The sequence below is a fragment of the Plecotus auritus genome (assembly GCF_963455305.1).
Source record: "Plecotus auritus genome assembly, chromosome: 4".
In the NCBI taxonomy this organism is placed as follows: Eukaryota; Metazoa; Chordata; class Mammalia; order Chiroptera; family Vespertilionidae; genus Plecotus; species Plecotus auritus.
Window position 1 is genome coordinate 160,555,347 of NC_137775.1, and position 8,788 is coordinate 160,564,134.

The following is an 8,788-nucleotide window of genomic DNA, read 5'->3' on the forward strand; positions in this document are numbered from 1 at the left end:
TTGATTTTTATAGCATCGATTTTCCCAGTTTGAAGACTGACAAAGTGAGACAAGGGTGTGTAACTGGAAATAAGGCCTTTGGTGTGGCCCTAAGAGGCCTCACGTTGGTCAGCACAGTTTTGTGACTACCCCCAGCCTGGCATCTGGCTCTAAGCCTTGTGGGCACAGAAACTAGATTCTCAGCACTTTGAACCTGATACTTAAAGCCAAGATGCTGAGTTGTTAGTTGTCAGTGGAATATAAACAAATAGTTACTATGAAAATACAGCACCAGACAGTCTAGCCATCATATTCTCTCCTTGTAGGCACATCCTGTGTAGAAGGCTGCTTCCTAAACAGGGGAGAGAGTTAGAAGATTCCCCAGTTGCTGGCATCACATCATGGTGATCTATGCACCACTAGAAGCAGACAGCTGGAGTCTGTGGACCAGGTCACTCTGATTTCTGGGTTGTGTTTGTATACATTATAAGTTGACTTAATGGACAATCATATTTCCAAACGTAACCTCCACCTAATAACAGGATCATTGCTATACATACTTATTAGTATTATTAGATGGACAAAATATTTCAAAACCTGATTATTATGAAAGGCAGATATATTTCAGTTATGTAAGCTCTTTTCTTTGCCAAAGGCAGCTAGAGTCCCAAAAAGGGAAGATTAAGTAAGTTATTGGAATATGAAGGGTAGAAAAATTTTCTTTCAACCCAAATACCTAAGGACTTGCCTTGGCAGAATGTGTACTTCTCCCTAAAGCCTTATCAGAACTCTGGATAAGCCTTCCCAGATGTTGCACACCAACAAAGAATTCCTGTTTAGAGATTTCCACATTTCTGTGCCCTGGGTCTTTCCTGCTATATCCTCACTTGCCAGCCTGCCACCTCAATTTCTCCACATGGCAGAACTTAGGAAAATTGATAAAGTAGGCATAAAGCCAGTGTTCATCAAGTGTTATTAAATGATGGACTAAAAGTGTGCTTTTGCCCTGGCCAGTGTTGCCAAGTGGTTAGTTAGAGCTTTGGCTGGTGCTCTGAAAGGTCATGGGTTCGATTCCCGGTCAAGGGCATGTACCTGGGTTGCAGGTTCAATCTCAGACTGGGGCCCACATTGGAGGCAACCAGTGGATATGTCTCTCTCACATGGATTTTTTTTTTTTTCTCTCTCTCTCCCTGCATCCAACCCCCTCTCTTCCATCCACTCTCTAAAAATCAATGGAAAAATATCCTCAGGTGAAGTGTGCCTTTAACATCGTGTATCTCCTTTTCTATGCCATTTTTCTCCTGCAGGGACTCTCTTCTCTATAGTCTCAGGTCTTGGCCACTCCTCCTCTCCTGGGCCTCTTCTTACAGTGCATCACACATTATGGTGGGTGGGGCTTTCAACAGATGCTGGGCCTGGATGGAGGTGACTGACTTGATAGTCTCTATTTAACATGTATTCGGAAGCTCTTATCGATTCACGGATTTGCCCTCTAGCTGTTCATGGAAAGATTAAAAATATTGAGGGACTTGTGGAGATGTGCCTGCCTAGCCCAAAGAAATGAATCTTTAATAATGGGATTTCATGCACTCTAGAAGATATTTTTGAATATGGGTTTAATGATTATTTTGTCTTTTGCTTGCCCAACATCCAGGGCCAGGACTAGGGGTGAGTGAGGAGCCTAGGGCACAAAATTTGAGGAGGGGCTCACTCTCAAAGTTGACCCTACATGAGCCAGAAAATGAATGTCTCTTTAAATATTGCTCCTTGGGGCTTCCCTGACCTCTTTATTATTATTATTTTTTATTAATTATTTACAGAGGAAGGGAGAGGGATAGAGAGGTAGAAACATTGATGAGAGAGAAACATCAATCAGCTGCCTCCTACACAACTCCTACTGGGGATGTGTCTGCAACCAAGGTACATGCCCTTGACTGGAATCGAACCTGGGACCTTTCAGTCCGCAGGCTGACGCTCTATCCACTGAGCCAAACCGGTCAGGGCTTCCCTGACCTCTTGTCCTAGCCTTGCAGAATCCATTTCCCTTTCTGTTAATCATATCTTCATTTTCCTTTGAGAAACACTCTTGCACAATCTCAGTCCCTGTGGTCCAGGTAGAAGTGTCAGCACTGCTGGGATTTCAGGAATAGACTCATGACTTAGGCTTAACCAATCAAAGCACAGAGCCTTATTCACAGTGATTGGTTCGGTGATGACATGTGACCTAAGCTTGGCCAATAGGAATCTTTCCTGGAACAACTCAGAAAGAAACACATTCTTAGGGAGTGTTGGTGAGCTGCTAGAACACAAACCTGCAGCCGAGAAAGAAGCCAGCTCCAGAGAAAGGACAGCAAAGAGATGGGAGGAGAAGGGTTATTGAAGTTGTTGGAACTCCTTGCTGGTAGACTTGGAAATTAATTTTTTGTCCCAGATAACTTCTTTTTCTGCTTCTTTTTACTTTATGGAAAATGAATCAAGAGAATCTCCACAACCCTGCCGAACTGTGACACTGAGAATGGTATAGTAAAGGAACCCAGGCCATTAACATGGTTTTACCCAATTTCTAGGATTCCTGCCAACACAGAACGGGAAGCAAGACCAAACAACCTTTTGCCTCCCACCTGTACCCAAAAAAAGTCCTGATGGGAAAATAGACCAGACACTGGCAGTATTGGAGGCTGGGTTAGGTGATGATGTCAGGAAAGACAATAAAGAATTTAAAACCAAGGCTTGCCTTAAAGAACCTAACTCTGTCACTAAAAATTCAAGAGAAGTTTCAAATGAAAGAGTTGTGTGTATGTGTGTGAGATAAGTGAATAATAATTTTTTAAAAGTCACTGACTAGAGGTAAAAGGCAGCACTTCTGGGAACTGGACTTGAGCAAGTAAACCCTGCCCTCTTTATCTTGTCTCTGACTCTCTCTGAGTCACAAAGTCTTTGTTAATTTTGGAAACTTTTTTTTTTTTTCCTGGGGTACTGGCTGGGGCTATGAACTGACAAACCACTAGAAACCTGGATGTGGCCCAAACACACCTGCTGGCCTCAAAGGAGGTCACTTAGCTGTGATGTTATCAAAGAACATGAAGTTCAAAATAGTTTGAAGAGATGGAGAAACATGTTACTAAGTCGATTCAACTTTCAACTGTGGGTGATAGTTACTGTTTGTACTGGAAGTATTATTGGTAAAGGCAATTCCAGCATCCTGCCAATCTGTGCCTAGTGCCAGTAAAGGATGGTTAGTTGTATTTTCACATACAAAGGAGAAGACAAAAAAAAATAGAGTGAATGTAGCTTCATCCATTGGCCTGTTCACCTTTCATCAGAATTAGAAATGACATGAGTATAAAGTAGGTCATAGGAGGAAAACAGAAGAATAAGAATAATGAAAGTATCAAGCCATTATTTTTCTGCATATTTTTTACTGTAATGATTAATTACTTGCTAAGTTATTTTTCTGCCTTAGAGGTAATTATTAAACCTTTTCTATCATACTGGTAGGGAAATACCAAATACAGAAGATTTATTTTCACAGATTAGTTGTCAAATAATTTATTTAACTACTACAGATTGTTTTAAGTTATGTAAAACTTCATTTTAAAGAATTAATTAAAATATTTTAAAAACTGATGCACAAGTATAAAATTCAAGATAAGAAGGGGGTACATTAAAAAGCATTTACCCTCAGACATAGTTCTTCTGCCTGGAGGCAAACATGTTAATGATTTCCTAAACTCCTTAGATAGACGGACTATGCATATAAAAGCAAGTATACTTATTCTTAAAAATACAAGTGGGAGGCCCTTCTGGTGTGGCTCAGTGGTTGAGCGTCAACCTATGAACCAGGAGGTCACAGTTTGATCCCAGTCAGGGCACATGTCTGGGTTTCAAGTTCGGTCCACAGTGGGGGGTGTGCAGGAGGCAGCCGAACAATGATTCATCAGTGATTCTCTCTCATTATTGATGTTTCTATCTCTCCCTCTTCCTTCCTCTCTGAAATCAATAAAAAACATATATATTTAAATATATTTTTATTGATTTCAGGGAGGAAGGGAGAGAAAGAGATAGAAACATCAATGATGAGAGAGAAGCATTGATTGGCTGCCTCCTGCATGCCCCTCACTGGGGATCCAGCCCGCAACCCAGGCACGTGCCTTGACTGGAATCGAACCTGGGACCCTTCAGTCCTCAGGCCAATGCTCCATCCACCGAGCCAAACCAGGTAGGGCAATAAAAATATTTTTTAAAAATATGTGCCCTAACTGGTTTGGCTCAGCAGATAGAGAGTTGGCCTGTGGACTCAAGGGTCTCAGGTTCGATTCCAGTCAAGGGCATGTACCTTGGTTGCGGGCACATACCTAGTGGGGAGTGTGCAGGAAGCAGCTGATCGATGTTTCTCTCTCATCAATGTTTCTAACTCTATCCCTCTTCCTTCCTCTCTGTAAAAAATCAATAAAATATATTAAAAAAATACAGGTAGGAGGTAAAGGGTGATGATGTATAATGATGAAAATAGATTTGACTTTGGTGAACACATAATGCAATATATAGAATGCATTATCAAATTGTATACTTGAAACCTATAATTTTATTAACCAATGTCACCCCAATAAATTTAATATGAAAACATTTAAGCCGCCCCCCTCCCCCACATACAAATGGCAGCCTACTAGTCACATGCTTGTGTATCTTGCTTTTTCAGGTAGCAATGAAACTTTGAGAGCATTCAGAATAGAGCAGTGAAGGAAGTCCTGTTTAAAATTACACCTATGCACGCCTAGCCCCCTTCGCTTGCTTCTCCTTTCTCCACTTTATTTCCTCAGTTCTCATGACTTTCTAACACACTATAATGGAATTATTTCTTATGTTTATGACTTGTCTTTCCTCCTGGATTGCAAGAGTCATGAGGATAAATAATTTTTGTGTAACTTGTGATCTGTTGTATATATAACATCTGGAATGGTGACTGGCATATAATAGTGTCTCAAAAAAGGCATAATGAAATGGCCTATATTTATTTCCCATGTTTAAACCTACTTCTGTACAATTAAAAAATATTTTAAAACTGACAAAACTTAGGGCAACATCAAGTGATGTATAATTTTCACTGAATTTTTATACTTTTTGAAAATACTGTCACTATTGCTTATTTCCGCCCCCCCCCCCCGCCAACGCCAGCACCCCCCCCCCAAAAAAAAAAAAAAAAACCAAAAAAAAAAAGCAACCACCACACAATTCAGTCAGTAACTCTTCTAAGACACATTTCATTCTGGTAAGAAAACATCGAAGTATTATTATGGGCAGTTATAAAACATTGTGTGTGTTTCTTCAAGTATTGTTTGAAATATTCCTACTAATATTGCTGAATGAATGAGTGAGTGGTTTGAAGAGAACGTGATGGACTGATGGAAGCCCATAAAAGAGGTTCTGTAGAAATTTAGGATCTTTGAAAGCATTCATGTAAAAAAATATATTGATGAGATTACACCTGTGCTTCTCCAACTAAAGTGGAATGTTCAAGTAACCACCTCTACTGATTGCCGGCCATTTTTTGTGACAGAATTATTCAGAAAAGGCCAAATGCCTCCAGCTATTTTATCTCTTGCTATTCCCAGGGTGCTGTTTTTTTTTTAACTGCCCTTTTTACTATAACCTTTTCACTTAATTACTTCTTTTTCAACTCCCTGTCTCCCATGCCTGCAATAGCATTTGTGAAAATATAATAGAGATCCTGTGCCTTTTTTTGCTTTTCTTTCTGGAACTGTCTCTGCAGTGCGATATTTGCATAGGAAGTTCCAGGAGTTAGCAATTGTAAACAGGCTGTGGAAGGAGATGGGCCTTCATTATATACAAGGGAGTGGAGACTTCCCTCTTCACATTATGAAAGCCACTATGACAGTTTCGATTCCTCAGAACAGTCTTCTGCGTTCTTATATAATAATTGCAGGAAAAAGGGTTGTGAACATGTGCTTTCAATTGGTGTAAGTAGAAAATATTTTTATCATTACAAAAAGGGAGAGGAGGAAAATAAAATAAATGGCTTACTCTACTGGGTCCTTTTAGATAGCTGATTTGGTTGGGCTAGTGGCTCTTTGGGAATATTCCTAATTTGTGCTTTTGATGCATTTTGTAAAGCAGTGAATGTATGGTAGATTTTATACATGAGAAAGACCACCAGGGAAAGGATATTTGGAGGCAGTGGAGAGGTAGGTAATTCGAATGTGAACTACTAAAAACCCTGGATCAGAACTATTTTAACTCTGAACTGAAATCCAGGGCCATTCATAACTTAATGGCTATTCCCCAAAAAAATAATTAATAAACAAGGTAAATGTTTTAATCTAGCACTAGACATGTAAATAGAGAAACGAAGTTAATCAGGTCTCACCAAACTTTACTTACTAGAAATAAAAGCTTATTAATTAATTAATTAAATTATTTATTTATTTAGGTGGGGTTGCTATCTATGAATCCTGATGCCCCTGCCTCTCTTTCAAAGAATAAAGCCTCACTTGATCAGAGGGAAGGGACTTAGTAAAGGACCCCTAAGAAACCCAGATTGATTCAGTCAAGTTCATTGATTTCAATTATAAGGGTGCCTTTAAGACCCTCACTCAGGAATGTTTTAGTTAATTCTAAGAAGTCCACTTTTCAGGCTACTAGACCTGGAAGGAACAAATAGACAGGAAAACTCCAAATGGCAGCCCCAGGGACTCCAAACACAAGTGTCTGGGATAATTTATTGCAAGGGTAAAACAACCAGGAAATGCTGAGGGAATTCTCATGTATGCCATCTAACTTATCTTTATGTTGATAACCCTATTATGACCGGAAAAATTATGTTTTGTCTACTCCAATAATATAAGAAATGGAATAAAAACCATTTTATGGCATTTCTATCCAAAATGATTGTATTGAAAAATTGGAAGTCAGTTTTTGATATTGACCTGACTTCCTTCTTCCTTAGGCACCATTCACATGGTTACCACATCCACCTTTTCAGAACTGACAACGGCACATTCTCATTTCAGATCATTACCTCTTGTCCATACAACTCACTTACCTGGTTTATCCCTCTCTCACTAGTTCCTAATTTCATCAAGCCCTCCAGTCCCCTTCGCTCATTGTTAATCTTTTATATTCATGCTCTTCCTTCCTCAATCTTTTCACTTCCCTTCTTACCCAGCTGCGATTTTGTATGACCATTTTCTTGCAAATGCTTCTTGATTTGCTTGACCATCTTTGTCCATTTTCCTTGCTTGGCAAATCTCAACCCTGGTTTCCCTCAACTAACTGTCAACATTGCACCTCCATTCAAGCAGCTAAATGTTGCTAGAGAAAAATCAAACAATTGTTCTGGCTAGAAGCATTCCAAAACCATGACCACACACGGCAAAGGCACACCACACCAAGTGCCATCCTTCTGTGCCTGCCAAGCATATTCAATTCTAACTCTGAAATTACTCCTTTAACCTTTCTCTCCTTCCTTTCTACACACTCACATGTTATGATCTCACCACTATTTCATTTTCCTACCACTAGTTCGAAGATGCCACCATATTCATACTCACATTCTGCCAAGTCTCTTTGCCCCTATGGAAGGTCATTCCCTCCAGATATACTCTGGATCCTGCCCTATGCTGCCTTCATAAAGGCTTCCCTCCTGCACTACCCTCTTTCTTTTCCCAGTTACTAGTGTATTCCTTCCCACCAGGTCCTATCTGACAGCGTTTAGGTAATTTGTTTCCATTGTAGGACGTTTACATGTTGTAGTGGCTCTGCTTCGGCTTTTGCTCAGATCTACCAAACTGCTTCATTATTCTGGTTTCAGCTTAACTTTCCCTCTAGTCTTTAGTGACCTTCTTAGCTCAAATGATCTCTCCCACCTTTCAGGCAGTCACTGTATGCCATATTACACGATTTTGTTTTCTTCATGGTACATACTACAGGAAAGTACCTTTTTATAAATTGATATGTTTATATATCCCTTTTCCCACTGCAGTGTAAGCTTTGTGAGGGCAGGGACTGTCTTGTTTTAATTCTGTATTACTCTACTACAAGAGGACAGTGCATGGCACCCAAAAGGAGCTCAATACTGACTGATTATTTAAAGGTAGTAACTTCATTAATTTGGACGACATTATTCACCAGCAATGCAGAATAAAAGATGCATTATTATATTCACTCCTTCAAACAAACCTATTTCTGGAAGGCCAGTGAATAACAATAATACCAACATGCCACTAATAAAAATTCTTACATAGAACTTTTATGCGCCAGACACTCTTCTGAACACTTTCCAAATATTGACTTATTTCAACCGCACAACAACCCCCTGACGCAGGTACAACTGTAACGCCATTTTACAAATTGCACAGAGTATACCAGTACAATTAGGTGCTCCCGAAACTCAGATTTCCATTTTGCTTCAGTGAGAAAATGATTGAGCATTGTCAATTCAACGTGAATCTTTCATATCAGCACATGTGTAGGTGGTACTTTCCACAAAAAGGAACAACCATTTAGTAATGCATTCACTAAAATGCATTAGGAAATCTTTTAGCTACAACTGATCACGGATTCACTGTATACTAGGAGCTGTGCTGGGCACTGTGAAAGATACTACAGAAGAATAAGACAGGGTCCTTTCTAGCAAGACAGGGTTAATCTCCTTAGTAAGTCTGAGAAGGACTATACATGTACAAAGAACTGCATGATATCATTAAATAAAATGAATAAATAGATTGATAAAAGATTTACAACTTTGCATGCATACTTATAATATTTACATGATAATATGCTTTCTATTTTG